General features: G+C 45.5%; 1 non-coding gene across 1 annotated transcript; it reads left to right on the top strand.

Annotated features, from left to right (window-relative positions):
• The first annotated feature begins 17,959 nt into the window (after positions 1 to 17,959).
• On the top strand, positions 17,960 to 18,031 carry TRNAC-GCA (transfer RNA cysteine (anticodon GCA)). The gene has a single exon. It is a non-coding gene; the product is annotated as a tRNA-Cys (tRNA).
• Positions 18,032 to 19,140: the final 1,109 nt, after the last annotated feature.

Raw genomic sequence — 19,140 nt, 5'->3', positions numbered from 1 at the left:
CAGTCTGAAACTTCCCCAAATTTCTGAGACAAGAAAACAAAATTTAGATCATGCAAATAGCTGCAGCCACGGCTTTGCTCTCATCCTGAACAGCAGCTTGGATTTTTGGTAACACCACATTTTGCAACACATGTTGAATCCCTCTGTTTGCCAGTGTGTTTCTCAACCAGGGTTCAATGGAACCCTAGGGTTCTTCTAGAGTTTGCTAAGGGTTGCTTGAGCAATGAGCAGTTTCTCCCTCTCAGATAGGTTCCCACTGACACCATTAATCTTTTTCCCAATTACCACAAATATAAGGAGCATTCTTCCCACTGACCATCACACTAATGTATCATGAGTTGTAGATAGAGTAATTATTAGCTGGGGTTCACTGAGATGGGAAAGTTATTTCAAGGGTTCCTCTGTGTTGAAAGGGTTGAGAAAGGCTGCTTTATAAGAAAGTGTTACTTGCTGCTATACAGTGCTCTGTTGTGAACCATTACTATGAATTGTAATATGGTGAACTTTCTACTATTGTGTATCCACCCTGTTTTTACAATTCAGAGACCCAACAGTTCTTTTTAGGATTATATTTTTGTGTGTCAGCAATAACATGTTTGCAGCACTTCACTGCATACATGTGCTGTAAGGCTCCATTCACACTTGGCGATGTGGAACCTCCGGCAGAATTCTAAGTCACAGTAAAATTGCAGTAAAATGCTCAGGCTTGTTTGGGTGCCATTAGGAATGAATGCAACATGCTGTGAATCAGCCACTATTGTTGTGTGGAAATCTCAGTAAAATATGCCTTTAAAATTGTGCAAAGATCGTCAGAAAAAGAAGCAGGAACTTCTTTTGGATGCCAAATACACATAGGGCTGCCCACTGATGTGAATGGGCTTCCCTATGCGTGACAGGCAGAAATGCATGTAAATCACATTTAAAAATTAATGAGTGGGAAAGATCTTTCCCACTACATGAGATTTGAGGCTTAAAGTACTGTGCACCAAAGCACCACATTTTCATTCCTTTTTTTGTCATAGCTGCTTAAAGTTAGGCAATCCCCTTTATTCAAAATGTCAGGCAAGCATAAATGGCGAGAAAGAGGTTCTGCATACAGAAGTAGTAGGGGATGCATAGGTTCTGCAGAACAAAGCAGTGGTTGGACTGCACCATCTTGATTGGCTGAAAAAGCCTTTCTTTTCTCCTAGGCGCAGAGCAGCTTGTTGTCCTCAACTGCCACTAAAGTGCCCTTTTCTTCCTCCTCCTCTGCTGATTGTCTCCCCCTGGCCCAAAAACTAGCATGAAGGTATTGGTGGAATAATTTCATCACGTGATGAATCGCTTGCTGCAGCAGGATCATCTTGATCATGTGCAAGCTTTCCTTATTTAGATATTGAGGATACGAAGGAAAGCACCAGGACTATCAAGAGAGGGGACACCAGGCAGGGAGCAGCAAGAGTCAGTGATGTTCCTACAGCTTACTGCCAATTGGACTTCAGCAATGTGGAGGGCGGAATGCTAAAGTGGCAAACTGGGCCTGGGTGCCAGCGATTGGAGAGAAGGAAAGTGAGGGGAAGCAGAACAAGAATAACAGCAATTGTCCATGTACAGGGGCAGTTTTCGGAGAACTGGTGGGAGCAGCTCTCCTAATTCACTGCACAGCTCACTCCTTCACTGAAAGAAAACTATGTAACCAATGTAACAAAAAAGATAACTAAACTGGCCCACAGTAACATACTGAAAAAAAAAAACTAAATGTAAACAAACAAGACCAGTGAAAAAAACATTAGATCGGGTAACTTGAAGCTAAACACAAGTCACTTTGGCCCCTTTTAGTCATGTTTTTTCAAAGAAAACACCAATGAAGTTTACATCAGTTTACATTCGTTTTTCATTGTTTTTTCATCATTATTTTTTACATCCACTACTAATGCAAAATGGTTGCAAAAACAGACCATTTGTCCATGTACACCTGTTTTTCGTTCATTCCGTTTTTTTAATGGAACAAAATAGGGCTTTGATCCATTTTAAAAAAATGTGAACAAACATGAACAGATGTAAATGGATGATCATCTGTTTACATCCATTTTTCCATAGCGATGCCTTGATGTCCATTTTGCATCCATCAACTGATGCATGAAAAGCGGACAAACGGTCTGCACGTGTGAAAGGGGCCTAACACTGATGTTGCTGCTAATAATTGAGGAGGGTATCCACCTGTGAAATTACAAAGAAGGGAAGGGGAAAACAGCACAACCACTATGGTGTAGTAATCCAGTGAAAAGCATTTATTAGTTAAAATAAATTGGTCTTACACATGTGGAAAACATTAATAGCAATGTAACACGCAGTGGAGCAGGCTGGTTGTCAGGTCACTTTCAGAGTCTACGTGTGTGTCAGAAGAACTCTGCTCAACTGAATATTACATTGCTTTGGATGTTTTCTACCTTTGTGAGTAGGACCAATATATTTTAACTAATAAATGCTTTTCATTGGATTATTACACCATAGTGGTTGTGCTCTTTCCCCCTTTCCTTCTTTATAGGCTCCTGCTATGCCCAAAGCCAGTGGTTCTGCAGTTTCTGGTTAAGTACCTTGGCATTCTGGAGGTCCTGCACCAGGCCAGAAGATTGAAACCAAGCTAGGTGGTCATACCCTACAAGTGTTTACCTGGCAAAAATGCAGCTCCAACAAAAGTGTGTTATGTGACACCTGCAAGTACTGGAACTCCATGTTAGCCATGCTGCAGAGCGGCAGCCAATAAATATCTGTGTGAATATAGGATTAGGATATGCTTTTAGGAGCTGAGGCTCTTTTCATCACATCAGTCGCCTATCATTCAGGATGCATGCAGCATCTTGTCACCTCTAGAAGAGGCCACCAGAATGGTGAACTGCTCCATGGAGGAGATTAGTGGCACAATTGCTCTTGAGGTCCTCTTGGAGCACACAATGAGTGGTGTGATAAATTGGGGATGGGAGGCACAGAGGCAGGAAGAAGAGGAAGACTTCCTGCTGTTTCATGGCCAGCAAGACTTTTTGTAGTTTTGCAACATATGGTGAGAAATTGTGCAGTAATATACCTGAACAGAATATATTTGCTTCATTTTCCTGCATCAGCATTTTATTAGTGTTATAGTTTTCACATTAGTGGATGCCAAAGGCATTTGACACTTAATATTGCAGTTTGTTATTTTAATTTGAAAATGATCATTTAAAAGTTGTTTTCTTGCTAAGCGCTGCCAGCTGTGTTATAATGCTGCTTACAAGCAGATACCTTGGTGTTTGTGATAGTTTGTGCTATGAAGTGTGACAAGATGAGACATCTCAGTTATTATCCCTACAGGAGATAGGTGGTGAACATCAGCTGATGATATGCAAGAGAGCCCATGTCTCCCTAAAGCTGGCTCACTGCAGCACACTAATTACAGGGAAATAAGAGAGGCGTCTTAAAATATATTAATATACCTTTAAAATTAGAGCAACATCTTCCTTCTTGGAATGCTGTCATACAAGCCACAAAAAGCGTGTAGCTGGCTTTTGTACCATTCTTTATAAAGAAAAGCCTCCAATTCTCTTAAAGCGGAATTCCGGGCTAGAACTAACTAAGCTTAAAACTGCTCCCACCCTCCTTCTAACTCCTATACTAACTACCCTGTAGAAAGAAGATGCTTATATTTACCTACTCTCAGGGTGTCCTGGCCCAGTTACATGATCGGCTTCCAATGGCCGGCTTCAGGGGAGAGGAGGGACAGCTGACAATGGATGCCCCATAGTAATCTATGGATGATGTCATGACCCAGGCATTCCATCTATTGAGGGCACTGAAGCTGGCCACTGGGAACATCACGTGACCAGACCAGAGTGCCCTGAGAATAGGAAAGTATATGCATCTTCCTTTTACAGGGTAGTTTTTATAGGTGTTAAAAGGGGAGTGAGAGCAGTTTTGGGAGCTTAGATTCTAGCCTTGAATTCCACTTTAATGGTGAGTGAGGAGCAAACCTATCTTGGTATCTGTGCTCCAAAACTTCCCATAATATGTCAGTGATGTTTAGGTATTTTGACTGGGGAGGCCAGTCTAACTTAATGCAGAAGAAATATTTTGCACAGTCTCAATCCTATATACACTAAATGTAGTCTTAATAATGTGAAAATATACACCTAAATTCAATACACTTTTCAATATAGTGCAAATAGTATCATGTCTCACAACAAAATTTAACGTGCTCAATACAGTGTGAAAATGAAAAAAAAATATTAATAGACACCATGTATAACATTTTAATGATCACCTAATACAATGTACAGTATCAATGCCTAAAAAAAGTTTCTCAATAAGAGACCTCGCACAGCCAGAATGTTTCTTTTCCATCTTTTAACAAAGTAATCACCGCTGTGAATCCATTTCAAAAACATTGGTGTCTCACACATTGATGTCACTCATTAGAGTGTGTTGACCATTAAGGGCTCATTCACACTAGCAGGTGAAAGGTGGTAAAACCACAGATGGGGGGTACAGTCACAGACACCGTACTTCAGGAAAATGGCCGCCGGGGGTGGTCTTTGACGTTAATTGACGCCCAGGCAGCCTATTTAAGGCATTCCTGTCACTATGGGCGTATACGCTGAAGAAGTCACGTGTTTATTGTGACGCAATACGTCGGTACACGGTGACAGGACTTCCGGTACGCGGTGACGTCATTTCCGGCGTGGGGGCCATCTTTATACACCCGGAACCATGCACATGCACCCATAATATGGGGAAATGCTTGATGTTGCTGTGGGACATGTGAGTAGGATTTCTTTGATTTATCTATCTAATAAATACTGATTTACACTATGGAGGATCTCTATCTGTTTTTATCATGATCCTGTGTGGGTGAACTAATGATACAAGTACCAGGGGATTGGAGTACTCAGGAGGATAAAGGCCTGTGGAATATCCAGGAGGGTCCATCTGGTGGTGACGAGATTATTCCTGGGAAAGAGTTTCTTACCCTAAAGCGAGCTGGCCCTTGTGGTCACTGTTGGGAGGTGAGGGGCCACTTTGGATGGTTTTGGACTCACGAGTTGTGGGCACTGGATTCGCAATATTTACACGCGGGTCATTGCTGTGGAGCACGGATTTATATTTATATTACTGGGACAGTGTGTGGACTTTGTTTGTAGTGGATATATATATATATATATATATATATATATATATATATTGAATTACTTCACAGAGTGTTTTATACACATGCACGAATTATGTCATTCACTTAATATGATCCTAGTGTTGGGGTTATTCTTTTATATTGATTATATGTGAGTGCACTAATTATTGATACACTTTTTTCACTTAAGTATGTTTATTTATGGATTATAATTAGTTTGATTTTTGTATTTATTTAGTATTTATTCAGCGCTGCACCATTATTTGTTTATTTACACAGACAGGGCATTGTCCTGCTTCAGTGCATTTTCTGCTGGGGCATTTTTCTGCAGGAGTGCATTTTCTTCTGGAGTGAAAAGTAGCAGTTGTACAAAGCAGCTGCATTTTCTGCTGGAGTGCAAAACAGCAGTTGAACACAGCAGTTTAACTAAAGCAGGATAATTAAAGCAGCAAGAAGATAAAACAAAGAAGTCTACTGCACTCTGGATGGATTGCAAGCAAAATTCCCTGGGAAACATCTCCTACAAGTCTGATTCCCACTCCATGTACCTTTTAATATGCCGCCTGTATGCCTACTTTTCATATTAGTGTAGAGATGTGCTGGTTGCTTTAAATCTTAAACAGCAGTTGCAAAGCATTTTTTTCTTTTCCCTCTTTGTGAGTGACAGACAGGCAAAGCAGGACTGTGCTCTAATTGGTTGTTGCTACAGCTGAGAAGGATCCACCCATAGCAGCGCTGTTGCAGCTGGACTTATTATTGGCTGTGGAGGAAAGGAGAGAGGAAAAAGGAAGAAGGACATGTGGGGAAGGAGACATTTTCAGGGGACCGCATGGAGCAAGGGCTCCTGGTGTAAAGTCACAGAGTCTCACTCTCTGTGCTGCTAGAGCCCATGGGCTTGGCTGGGAGTGTGTAGCAGAGAAATTGTGGCAGGAGGACAGTGTGCAAACTAAGGATTGTCCTGCCTGACACTCAGGATTACAGCCACTCAAGTGCATGTGTCTCTCAAAGTTTGGAGCTGCTGAAAGTGAGAGGATTTTCACTACTGTCTAATGCTATCTAGAGGACAATCCAGAAACAGTGAGTACTCTGTGGTGAAAGGGGATTTTGATATTGCTGCATTTGCTGTTCATCTCTGGAGAATGGTCATGAGAAAGCCTGCTCTCTAATTCTCAGAGTGACACAGATCTTGGAAAGCCCAAGCTGCTCAGAATTAGCTATTCCTGCTGCTGATTGACGAGAGAACTCTGTGTCTGTATATTACTGGTGATTGACTCCTCAAAACTTGTGCTGTGGCTGAAGAGTGTGTTTTAGTTCCAAATCCACACAGAAGCTTGCTGCTTTGAATATACTGAGCAAGTGTCAGTATATCAGGATTTCCCCTGTATGGTAAAGATTTTGTTGAAGTGTTGTTTTTTTCTATTGCAATGTTCACTGCAAGATTCTGCTTAAAGGAGACTGTGCTATCCTGCTACCCCTGGATTACAAATACTCTCCCATGCAGAGAGTGAGCGCTCTTCCATTGATTAAAGGGCCCCAACGTTGAGGGACTTTAAGTTTCATCCCACTGGCCAGTGGTTAGGTAGGACATTTCTGCTTTAGATAGTACTGCTATAGCAAATGTCAATAAGCTGCTAAACCTCATTAACAGTCATTGTTTCATGTGTCAATGTCACTCTCATATGTCACTCTAGTCAGTGTGATACTAGTCAGTTTTTGGAGTCTTTGGCGAGTGAATTGTGACTTCTTACTACAGGAAGACATGTGCACTCATTTACATCCCACTCCTGCCTAACTTTCCTCATCCTGCCTTCTTCTACTAACCTCTGGGGATATCTCCCCAAAGCATGGTCCTCCAGTATTGCACCCTCACACCAGACACCCTCTTTCCTCCAGCAATAGTCACAATCCACTCAATTTAATCTCAATCCCCATGCTCCTAAAAACCACCTTCCCTTTTTCATGTGCACTTTGGAATGCCCTCTCTGTCTGTAATAAGCTCACCTCTGTCCATGACCTTTTTGTCTCCCACCTCCTACTAGCAATTACAGAAACCTGGCTTCAAGCAGCAGATTCTTCTTCTCCCGCAGCACTTTCCTATGCAGGCCTCCACTGGACTCACTCCCCCAGACCCAGTGCTCGGAAAAGAGGTGGGTTGATTTGGTTCTCTCCCCACTGAGCACCTTTCAAGTCCTCCCTACCTCTCAGTCTCTATCCTTCTCTTCTTTTGAGACTCACTGCATTCGGATATTTTCTCCCATTTCTTTGAGGATTGCAGAGATCTATCCACCTCCTGGACCGGAGTCTCGCTGTCAGGGATCTCCTCGATCCCTGCCGCGATGGTCCCGGCGCAGGCGCACTGCTCCGCCCTGTACACGGGCACTAGGTCCGGGCCGGCCGCGGCGTTCGAGTTCGCGCATGCGCAGTAGAAGCCGCGGCCGCCCGCTGGGCACCAATGGCAGCGCAGGGCGGGATATTTAAAGGTCCCTGAGCTGTCATTTCATTGCCTTCTGGTCTTACCTGCTTCCTGTGATTCTGTACCTGTGCCTAGTAAGTTTATTGACCCGGATTGTTTCTTGACCTGCTGATTTCTCCTGCCCAGACCCTTGCTTGCCTGACCTCTCTCCCTGGATGCCCCTCATTAGATCTGACCTCCTGTTGCTGACCTGGCGTGTGACCCGACGATTCTCTGCCTGCTCCTTTGTACCCTACCGTCCTCTACGTTACCGACTCGGCCTGTCTGACTACGCACTTGCTCAGCCATCCATCCATCCATCCCATCGGGGTCACCCGACCTCCTCACATCTGGCTCTCCCTGGTTGGAGCCCCTGGCGAACACCCCTACCACTGACAGGTGTACTCAGTAGAGGCGACCTGGTCTCGGGGTACTACAAGTCCATCCCCACCATCAGGGGCCCTGGTGAACAAGTACCCTGGGGCTTAGACTCCGCGCTCTGGGCACGCCTGACCAGTGGAGTGCTAGTGGTGCCGCTCGGCGGTCCCTCACAGTACCAGAAGGCCATGACTGAGCCTCGAGGAGGGCTCTCCCCTTTGGACGAGGTTTGCAGGCACCTGGCTACCCTGACGCAAGCAGTAAACACATTACAGGACAGATGTCTGCAGATCGAGAATCGGTTTCAGGCCTGCACCATATCTGTTCCTGTTTCACAGGCCCCGGCTCCTGCACCGCCGGTCGCAGCAGCCTTCCACATCACTCCCTATGGCGGAACCCCGAGTACCCTTACCCGAGCGCTTCCACGGGGATCGCACACGCTTTCGGTCATTCCGTGACTCCTGTCTGCTCTGTTTTGAACTGCAGTCACGGACCTTTTTGACAGAATCGGTGAAAGTGGGGTTTGTTGTCTCCCTGTTGCAGGGTGAACCCCAAGACTGGGCCCACCGACTAAGGGGAAACAATGATCCTCACCTGGTTACGGTCGACAGCTTCTTTAACGCTATGGCCATCTTATACGATGACCCACAACGGGCGGCCTCGGCCACATTATACGCACTCCGACAAGGTCGGCGGGTGGCTAAGGAATACGCCTCTGACTTTAGGCGCTGGATGGGTGACACTCGTTGGAACGAGTTCGCACTTTTGCACCAGTTCCGTATGGGCCTTTCTGAGGCTCTGAAAGACGAGCTCGCCCGGGTGGAGGTGCCCGAGACATTAGAGGACTTGATTGCACTCACCATTAAAATTGACCGTAGGCTACGGGAGCGCAGATTGGAGAGGTCTGGTCAGGGTCGCGGAAATACCTGGGGGTCATTCCAAGGATCCGGTCAACATACTAGGCCAAACATCCAGAACCTGCCGTCTGAAGATGCTCCCGAACCCATGCAGATAGGCCTGGCACGGCCTAAACTATCGCCTGAGGAACGCCAGCGCAGACGCTCCCAGAATCTGTGTCTGTACTGTGGCGAAGCTGGTCACATGGTGCGTTCCTGCCCGCAGAAACTGAGTAAGTTCACCTCATCTTCTTTATCTGTTGGCAATATGAATCCGTCCCAGTACTTAGTTGTTCCCCTCTCCTTTCAGCTTTCAGAAAGGACCGTGGAGGTGACGGCCATAGTTGATTCGGGGGCATGCAGCTGTTTTTTGGATATCAATTTTGCTCACCAGCAGGGTATCCCCCTCCGCCCAAAGGAGAAGGGGTTTCACATCTTTTTGGCTGATGGTTCCCGGATTAAGTCAGGGGTAGTTAACCAGGAGACCCCTTCCATCGTGACTTCCATTGCCGGTCAGCACCGGGAACTCCTCCGCCTGGATGCTATTGCATCACCCCTTTTCCCAGTCATTCTGGGGCTCCCTTGGTTGCGGGCCCATAACCCCCAAATTGACTGGGAAACTGGGGTTGTCTCGTTCCCTTCCCCATACTGTCGGGAACTGTGTCGAACTTCGGGCCCGGAGGTCCCCCAGGTCCTCCTGTGCTCTGAAGGGGATGACAGTCTAAAACAAGTGATTCCTGCAGCCTATCATAAGTTTCTTGATGTGTTCAGTGAACGGGGAGCAGATGCTCTACCCCCCCCACCGCCCATATGACTGTTCTATTGATCTGTTACCCGGTTCTGAAATTCCGTTCGGGCGAATTTTTCCCCTTTCTGAGCTAGAATTAGGGGCCCTGAAGGACTATATTGAGGACAGCCTCCGAAAGGGATTCATCCTTCCCTCCACTTCCCCAGCAGGTGCAGGGATCTTCTTTGTAGAAAAGAAGGACAAGACTTTGAGGCCATGTATTGACTATCAGGAGCTGAATAGGGTCACAATTAAAAATCGTTAGCCATTACCACTGGTACCTGAATTATTCCAGAGCTTAAAAGCTGCAGTAGTATTTACCAAACTGGACTTAAGGGGAGCCTACAATTTGGTTCGCATAAGGGAGGGGGATGAGTGGAAGACGGCCTTCCGCACCCGTTTCGGCCATTTCGAATACCTGGTCATGCCTTTCGGGTTGTGCAATGCGCCAGCCACCTTCCAGCACTTTGTAAACAACATCTTTAGGGACTTCCTGGACATCTTTGTCATCGTCTACTTAGACGACATTTTGATTTTCTCATCCTCCCTGGGGGAGCACAGGGTACATGTAACAAAGCTGTTGGGGCGGTTGCGGCAGCACGGGTTGTACGCTAAAGCAGAGAAATGCTGCTTTGAACAGGCTAGCGTTACATTTCTGGGTCTGATTATCTCCACCACGGGGGTCGCAATGGACCCTCAGAAGGTCTCTGCGATCCTAGATTGGCCTGAACCCACGGACAGGAAAAGTGTCCAACGTTTCATTGGGTTCGCAAACTTCTACCGGAAGTTCATCAAGAACTTCTCGGGTCTGGTCTCCCCCATCACTCAGTTAACCAAGCTCGGGACGCGATTCAGATGGACGCCAGAGGCACAGGAAGCTTTTGAAGCACTAAAAAAGTTATTTACCTCGGCACCCATTCTGGGTCATCCCGACGCCTCCCTGCCCTACATCTTAGAAGTAGATGCGTCAGAAAACGCGGTTGGCTCCATCCTTTCCCAGCGGAAGGGCGCCAAGGAATTACTTCACCCAGTAGCATTCTTTTCACGGAAACTTACCCCTGCGGAGAGGAACTACGACATTGGGGATCGCAAACTACTGGCTATCAAAACCGCATTAGAAGAATGGAGGTACCTGCTGGAAGGTGCCTCCCATCCCATCCTGATATTCACGGACCACAAGAACCTGGAATATCTGAGGACGGCCAAACGTCTGCGCCCACGACAAGCAAGATGGGCATTGTTTTTCTCGAGGTTCCAGTTCCACATCACATACAGGCCCGGCTCGAAAAACACGAAGCCTGACGCGTTGTCGCGCATGTACGAGGACACCAAGGAGACCCCAGTACCCGACACTATTCTTCCTGCAGGAAATTTCTTGGCCCTCCAGACGAACCTTCGCTCCGAGATCCTGAGAGCGTCCACAGCGATGTCTACCTCCGATGGGGCGCCCCTCCAGAACAAGGAGGGACTCCTATGGAGGGAGGACCGGATTGTGGTGCCAGAGGATGCCCGAACCTTAGTCTTGGGACATTGCCATGACCACCCAATGGCAGGACATTTTGGGCCGGTCAAGACCCTGGAACTTCTCCGACGTTCCTTCTGGTGGCCGGACATGGCCAAGGATTGTAAGAATTACGTGGGCTCCTGTGCCATCTGCCAGCGGAACAAGCCTTCAAGAAATAAGGCGTGGGGCCTGCTACGTCCATTACCCATCCCTGAACGGCCCTGGCAGAAAATCTCTATGGACTTCATAGTCGAGCTTCCACCTTCACTGGACCACACAGCAATTCTCGTGGTCGTGGACCACTTATCCAAGATGGCCCATTTCATTCCTTTACGGAAGACTCCATCAGCAGCCGAGACGGCGCAAGTCTTTATTCGAGAGATCGTTAGACTGCATGGGGTTTCCGAAGACATCGTCTTGGACCGAGGGGTGCAGTTTACCTCGCGGTTTTGGAGGGCGTTGTGCAAAGCCCTGGATATCAAGTTGTCCCTTTCCTCGGCATTTCACCCTCAGACCAATGGTCAGACCGAAAGGACCAATCAGACCCTGAAGCAATACCTGCGATGCTACACATCATTCTCTCAGGACGACTGGGTGCCACTTCTCCCTTTGGCGGAATTCGCGTACAACAACGCTTGCCATTCAGCAACTGGGCAGTCCCCGTTCTTCTCCAACTATGGGTTTCATCCTGTCTTCCTCCCGGACTTAGTCCCGGAATGCCCGATTCCAGCGACACAGGATGCACTGACCTTCTTCACTTCCAACAATAAAAAACTACAGGAAGCCATTCGTCAAGCCCAAGAAGACTACAAGAGGGCTTTTGATAGGAAGCGAAGAGGGGACCTGGTGTTGCAGCCCGGAAAGAAGGTTTGGCTGGCTACGTCAAACTTGAAGATGCTCTGCCCGTCAAAGAAGTTGGGACCTAAATTTATAGGCCCTTTTTGCATCAAACGGATGGTCAATGAAGTGGCCTATGAACTTGTTCTCCCTGAGACACTCAAGATCCACCCTGTCTTCCACGTGTCCCTGTTGAAACCAGTAGTCCCTGATGCCTTCCCGGAACGGGAATCCAGGCCTCCGGAGGCCGTAACGGTTGAAGAGGAAGAAGAATTCGAGGTGGAGGCAATCCTGAAGTGCCGACGAAGGGGGGGCCAGACCCAATTTCTCATCAAGTGGAAGGGCTACGGCCCTGAAGACAATTCGTGGGAACCAGCCCATAATGTCCATGCACCTAGACTTGTCCGGAGGTTTCTTTGTGATCACCCGTGGTGGAGAGATCGGGTGGGCATCCGGAGGTTGCCCGTAGGGGGGGGGCAATGTCAGGGATCTCCTCGATCCCTGCCGCGACGGTCCCGGCGCAGGCGCACTGCTCCGCCCTGTACACGGGCACTAGGTCCGGGCCGGCCGCGGCGTTCGAGTTCGCGCATGCGCAGTAGAAGCCGCGGCCGCCCGCTGGGCACCAATGGCAGCGCAGGGCGGGATACTTAAAGGTCCCTGAGCTGTTATTTCGTTGCCTTCTGGTCTTACCTGCTTCCTGTGATTCTGTACCTGTGCCTAGTAAGTTTATTGACCCGGATTGTTTCTTGACCTGCTGATTTCTCCTGCCCAGACCCTTGCTTGCCTGACCTCTCTCCCTGGATGCCCCTCATTAGATCTGACCTCCTGTTGCTGACCTGGCGTGTGACCCGACGATGCTCTGCCTGCTCCCTTGTACCCTACCGTCCTCTACGTTACCGACTCGGCCTGTCTGACTACGCACTTGCTCAGCCATCCATCCATCCATCCCATTGGGGTCACCCGACCTCCTCACATCTGGCTCTCCCTGGTTGGAGCCCCTGGCGAACACCCCTACCACTGACAGGTGTGCTCAGTAGAGGCGACCTGGTCTCGGGGTACTACAAGTCCATCCCCACCATCAGGGGCCCTGGTGAACAAGTACCCTGGGGCTTAGACTCCGCGCTCTGGGCACGCCTGACCAGTGGAGTGCTAGTGATGCCGCTCGGCGGTCCCTCACACTCGCTTTCTTGATAACTTCTTTGCTTGGCTACCCTACTTTCTCTCCACTGAAATACCCCCTATCATTCTTGGAGATTTTAACATCCCCATTAATGTGAACAACCCAGCTACATCCCAGCTCTTCAACCTAACCTCATCTTTTGCCTTAGCACAATGGAAACAGTCCTCCACTCACTCTGATGGGAATACTTTAGACTTTGTTTTCTACAACCTTTGCACTCCCCACAACCTCACCAACACCCACTGTTCCTCTCTTTGATCACAATCTCATCACCTTCACAGTGTCCTCATCTTCAAACGCCTATCCCTCCAAGCAGCAAACAATCACCCGCAGAAACCTTCACAACTTTAACCCTTCTCTTTTCCACTTTGCAACCTCTACGACAGAATCTCTCCCCTGTCCTGCCCTGACCTGGCCACTTCTGTCTACAACAGTTCACTTTCATCCGCACTAGACTCATTTGCTCCTCTAACTACACAAAGTATCAGGCCCCGACCATTACAACCTTGGCAGACTGACGACACCTGAAATCTTAAGAGATATAGTCGTACACTGGAGTGAGCAAGCATTCACCCTATATAAATCTGCTTTCTTAAAATACAGTTCCTCCCTCTATGCTGCCAAACAAGCCTAATTGTCACTCTTATTAATACCTTGTCATCCAGTCCTCATCGTCTCTTCTCTACTTTTAACTCTCTACTTTCTCCACCTCCACCCAGTAACTCACTCACTGCTTACGAGATTGCCAATCATTTCACAAACAAGATTGATGCAATTCGTAGGGGCATCCCCACTACACAGACTTCTATTCCACTTAGCATACTTTATACTAAACCAATCTCAACACTTTCCTCTTTTGACCTTGCTACTACTGAATAGGTCACTAAAGTTTTCTCAGAAGCCCATCTCATCACCAGCCTCCTGGATCCTGTCCCCTCACAACTACTATGGTCACCCTCTTCTATCCTATGCTCCCTCACTCACATCTTCAATCTCTCCCTTTCTACTGGTGCCTTCCCCTCCCCTCTAAAGCATGTACAGATCACTCCCATACTTAAAAAGCCCTTGCTGAACCCCACCAATCTCAACAACTCAAGACCCATTTCCCTGCTCCCATTTACCTCTAAACTCTTAGAATGCTTAGTCTACAATCGCCTGAGCTCCTACCCCACTGACAACAACCTTTTTGACCCTTTACAGTCTGGCTTTTACTCACTCAACTCCACTAAAACTGCCCTACTAAAGCTCACTAATGATTTACTAACTGATAAAACCAATTGCCACTACTCCATACTCTTACTACTTGACCTCTCTGCGGCTTTTGATACTGTTGACCATCCCCTCCTCCTCAAAAAAATCCTCCACTCTCTTGGCCTCCGAGACTCTGCTCTCTCCTGGTTCTTTTCCTACCTATCGCAGCACTCCTTCAGCATTACCTATAACTTGGTCTCCTCCCCTCCACTTCCTCTTTCTGTGGGGGTCCCTCAAGGTTCTGTCCAAGGACCCCTTATCTTCTCCATCTACACCTCATCCCTTGGTCAATTGATAAACTCCTATGGCTTTAAGTTCCATCTCTATGCTGATGACACCCAAATCTATCTTTCTACTCCTCACCTCACCGGTTCAGTCTCCTCTTGCATTACTAACCTACTAGGTGACATATCAGCATGGATGTCACTCCACTTCCTCAAACTAAATCTTTCTAAAATGGAGCTCATACTATTCCCTCCAGCCCCTGCCCCCTCCCCTGACTTCTCCATCAAGATCAATAATACAACCATCAGTCCCTCCCCTCATGCCAGGGTACTAGGTATAATCCTAGCCTCCCATCTGTCCTTTCAGCTCCAAATCCAATCACTGTCTAAATAATGTATACTTCACCTCCGCAACATCTCCAATATACGCCCTGTTTTAACCACTGAAACCACTAAGCAACTTATTCACTCCCTTGTTATCTCTCGCCTTCAGTATTGTAACTCCCTCCTCATTGGCCTATCTAATTGCAGGCTATCCCCTCTTCAGTCTATTATGAATGCCACTGCCAGACTCATCCACCTTAACTAACCATTCCATATCTGCCATCCCTCTCTGTCAATCCCTCCACTGGCTTCCCATTGCCCAACGAATACATTTCAAAACATTAACAATAACATATAAAGCCATTTACAACTCTGCCCCAAATTAAATCACCAATCTTGTCTTCAAATATCACCCAAACCATCCTCTCTGCTCCTCCCACAAACTACTGCTTTCTAGCTCCCTTGTCTCCTCCTCCCATGCTCATTTTCAAGACTTCTCCAGAGCCTCCCCATCCTCTGGAATTTTCTACCCCAATCTATCCATTTTTCACCTACTCTGCCCACTTTTAGGCGATATCTGAAAACCTATCTCTTCAGGGAAGCCTATCCTGCCTTCAGCTAATAACCTAATCTTCTATCTCTCCTATCAGTTCATCCCCACAGTTATTACCTTTTGTACTACCAGCCCCTCCCTCTTAGATTGTAAGCTCCAAGGAGCAGGGCCCTCCTAAACCTCTTGCATTGAACTATATCGTTGCTGTATTGTCTCCCTTTGTATTGTAAAGTGCTGAGCAAACTGTTGGTGCTATTTAAATCCTGTATAATAATAATATTTTTATTAGTCACATTTTTACTGCCTCCCCAACTGCTTCCCCTTTAGCTGCATAGGCAGAGGCTGGGGATGTACACATGCCACAGCGATTATGCATTCATTCGTGGTAGGAACTATACCTGTAATAATTATACCTTGTCACTTTCAAGTAAATAGGGCCGTTCTGTAACCACCCCTTACCTGTGTGCAATGCAAGTGGTTGCGGCACGCTAGTGAAGGGTTCAAGGAGTACCTCATGGTACTGATTTACAATAGATGACTTGTAGGCTAGTAGAAAAATCTTTTCTGTTTGTTGAGGGGTGAACTGAATCCCCAAGTTCAATTCCCATTGGTGTACGTACATCGGAAGTGGGTTATCACTGGGTGCAGCCAAATAACCATAAAGATGGCTCCCCTTTACTACAGAGTGAATCATACAGTGTGAGAGTGTGTGGAGAGTAGTGAGATCTCTGGAAAGTCTGCAAGTAGTGGTGAAAAAAATAAGTTGGGGGGTGTTTTAACTATTCTTCAGTCCTAAAACGTGCATTTTGAAGGCCCTCCTTTTTTTAATGTAAATTTTTTTGAAAAAATACACTTTAATGACGTTTAATGCACACAAACACAATATAATATCCATTTTTTTTGTAAAATATAAAAGATTGTGTTACTCCGAGTAAATAGATACCTAACATGTAATACTTTAAAATTGTGCATGCTCGCAGAATGGCGCCAAACTATGGTATTTAAAAATCTCTACAGCCAACTCTTTAAAAGCCTTTACAGGTTACCCGTGCTGAGTTACACAATAGGTCTGGTGCTAGAATTGTTGCTTTTGCACTAATATTTGCAGCAATACCTCACATATGTGGTGTGATCACTGTTTACATACACTTGCGGGACCATCACTTGCATTCGACTTTGTGCGTGTGCGCTCTAAAAAAAGTTTTCATTTTAATATATATATATATATATATATATATACTGTATATATATATATATATATATTTTTTTTTTTTTTTTTTTTTTTTTTTTTTTAAATCACTTTTTTTGCTGTCCCAAGGAATGTAAACATCCCTTGTGACATCAACAGGCAGTGACAAGTTCCCTTTATGGAGAGATCTGGGGTTTATTAGAACCCAGATGTCTCCTCTGCCCTTAAAAGCATTTGATCACACCAGATCAGTGTGATCAGATGCTTTCCCAATTTAAAAATGGCTCTGTTTACATCCGGCAAAGTACTAGTCTCTTACGGTTTCCTATACCATAGATTTGATCGAACACCTTCTGGTCTTCAAAAAGCTCGATCATAAGCCAACTTCAGTTCTGGGTTCTCTGGAGGGGCAAGGAGCCCAGTGAGGCACCGAAGGGGGTTGGGGGAACCCCTCCTGCTGTCTGTAAGAGCAATCCAGCATCTAATTAGACACTAAGATGGCTTTTATATAAAAAAAAGCCGATCACCTCCTGAAAAAAACAATACTGGGATGATGCCTGCAGCTGCCAAGTCCCCTGTAAGAGGTCCCCTTTTTGAAGGCTTTTGAAAGTTTTTTTACCTTAAGGCAGAGAATGCAATAGGGGTAAAAATGAAACCTTTATAACCACTTTAATGATAAACCTGCTTGCAGTATATATTAGGGAAATGTTTTAGAAAAGGTAAAAAGTAATACAACAAAAATTTAAACTTTATGTGCACTGTAATGCTCTGTGCAGACACATGCAAAGTCAGCTTTTTCTCATAAGCTGAGATCATGTCTTTGGGTAACACATGGTAATATGCGTTAAAACACATTAGTCATTCATTTTGCTGCCCAAATGGCACTTTACTCTTTTTTTGGAATGCAACACAGGATAGCATTGTGCCTGGTGTAGTTTAGAGATACACTGCTATTGTCTGATCTCACTGTGATGGGTTGACAGCACTCCAATCATTTTTGTCTATGTCACTGATATCAATGAGATTTTTTTTATCCCAATGACTTTGTTATTAGAAAAGAAAAAAGAGCAGCATCCTTCTTCTGTATGTAATGTACCAATTATTACATAAAATTCTAATTGAACTATCAGCAAATCCTAATCATACACATTGAATTTCTTCATCCAAACAGTAAAACAGCGGATTCTAACTCAGATCAGTTACTGTACATATGTAAGCTGTTTCTAAAAGTTACTCTTTCGCCACAAGGGGGTATAGCTCAGTGGTAGAGCATTTGACTGCAGATCAAGAGGTCCCTGGTTCAAATCCGGGTGCCCCCTTCACATGTTTTTTTCCAAAATATTTGTTTAAATAAATATTTATTTTATTTGTTTTGTGGCAGACACAATAACTGAAATCAACACAGAAAGTTGTCTTTGAAATTAGTCAGATACTGGGATAACTATAGGTATGGTCAGAAAATGTATTTATCTTCTTAGGTTTACAGAGTTTTTTTTTTTGTGAAAAGACTGATACACAGATGTAACATTATATTATTATAAGAACAAGAAAATCCTTTTGTTAAAGAAATGTCTTTGACACCTCTTCTCTCCCTGTACAATTACAAGCCCCATTGCAGTCTCTGTTATCTCCGTAAAGCTGGCCATGAACCAGTAGGATTTCATTCAACAATTTTCATTTCTGGGATGTTTGTTTGATTTTCTAACAGTCAACAGGGTAACTGTGTTACCATAATAAAAAATGAAAATAGAAAAAAAATATCAAAGCAACAGGATGGAAAATTTTTCTGAATGAAAAATGTTATCACTGCAGGTGATTTTGCTCGAGAAATTCCATTAATTCCAAAATGGAATGTTAAAAGCAAAAGAAATGTTTAAATATTTTTGGATGACATCAGTAAAGTCTCAAATATACCAATGAGCTTTTTCATATGAACATTTGTATGAAAATCTACCAGTGTATTGCCAGCTTAAAACTGCAAGTACCCCTATGTTTCACTGACATCCCTTCTGTCTCTATAGACAGGGGCGGACTGACAACTCCTGGGGCCCCCGAGCAATAGGGGATCATGGGGCCCCTGTGTCCTTGCCCAAACTCAAAAAAGCCTATGAAAAAGGCACCAGGGGCTTCTCATGGGGCCCCCTACTGACACAGGGCCCTTGGGCAATGCCCGAGTTTCCAAATGGTCAGTCCGCCCCTGTCTATAGAACTATTAGGCTGTGAATGCTTTTCTACTACCTCTTATGTCTATGTAATGTAGAACTACATGTCTCAGCATGGAAAAAGGGCAGGGGAAACAAGAGCAAGAAAAATGGGACTAAGGGCTCTTTTACACTGGTGCACTTTTGCCAGGCTAGAAATCACCTTTTTAGCGCATCAAAAAGTGTATCACAGTTATTCCACTTTAAATCCTATGAGACTTTTCACA

Source organism: Staurois parvus, unplaced genomic scaffold (genome assembly GCF_062004578.1).
Source record: "Staurois parvus isolate SC_StPar_1 unplaced genomic scaffold, SC_StPar_1.0 ptg000334l, whole genome shotgun sequence".
Lineage (NCBI taxonomy): Eukaryota > Metazoa > Chordata > Amphibia > Anura > Ranidae > Staurois > Staurois parvus.
Note: the sequence above shows the minus strand (reverse complement) of the source record. Positions and strands in the feature narration are given on the sequence as shown.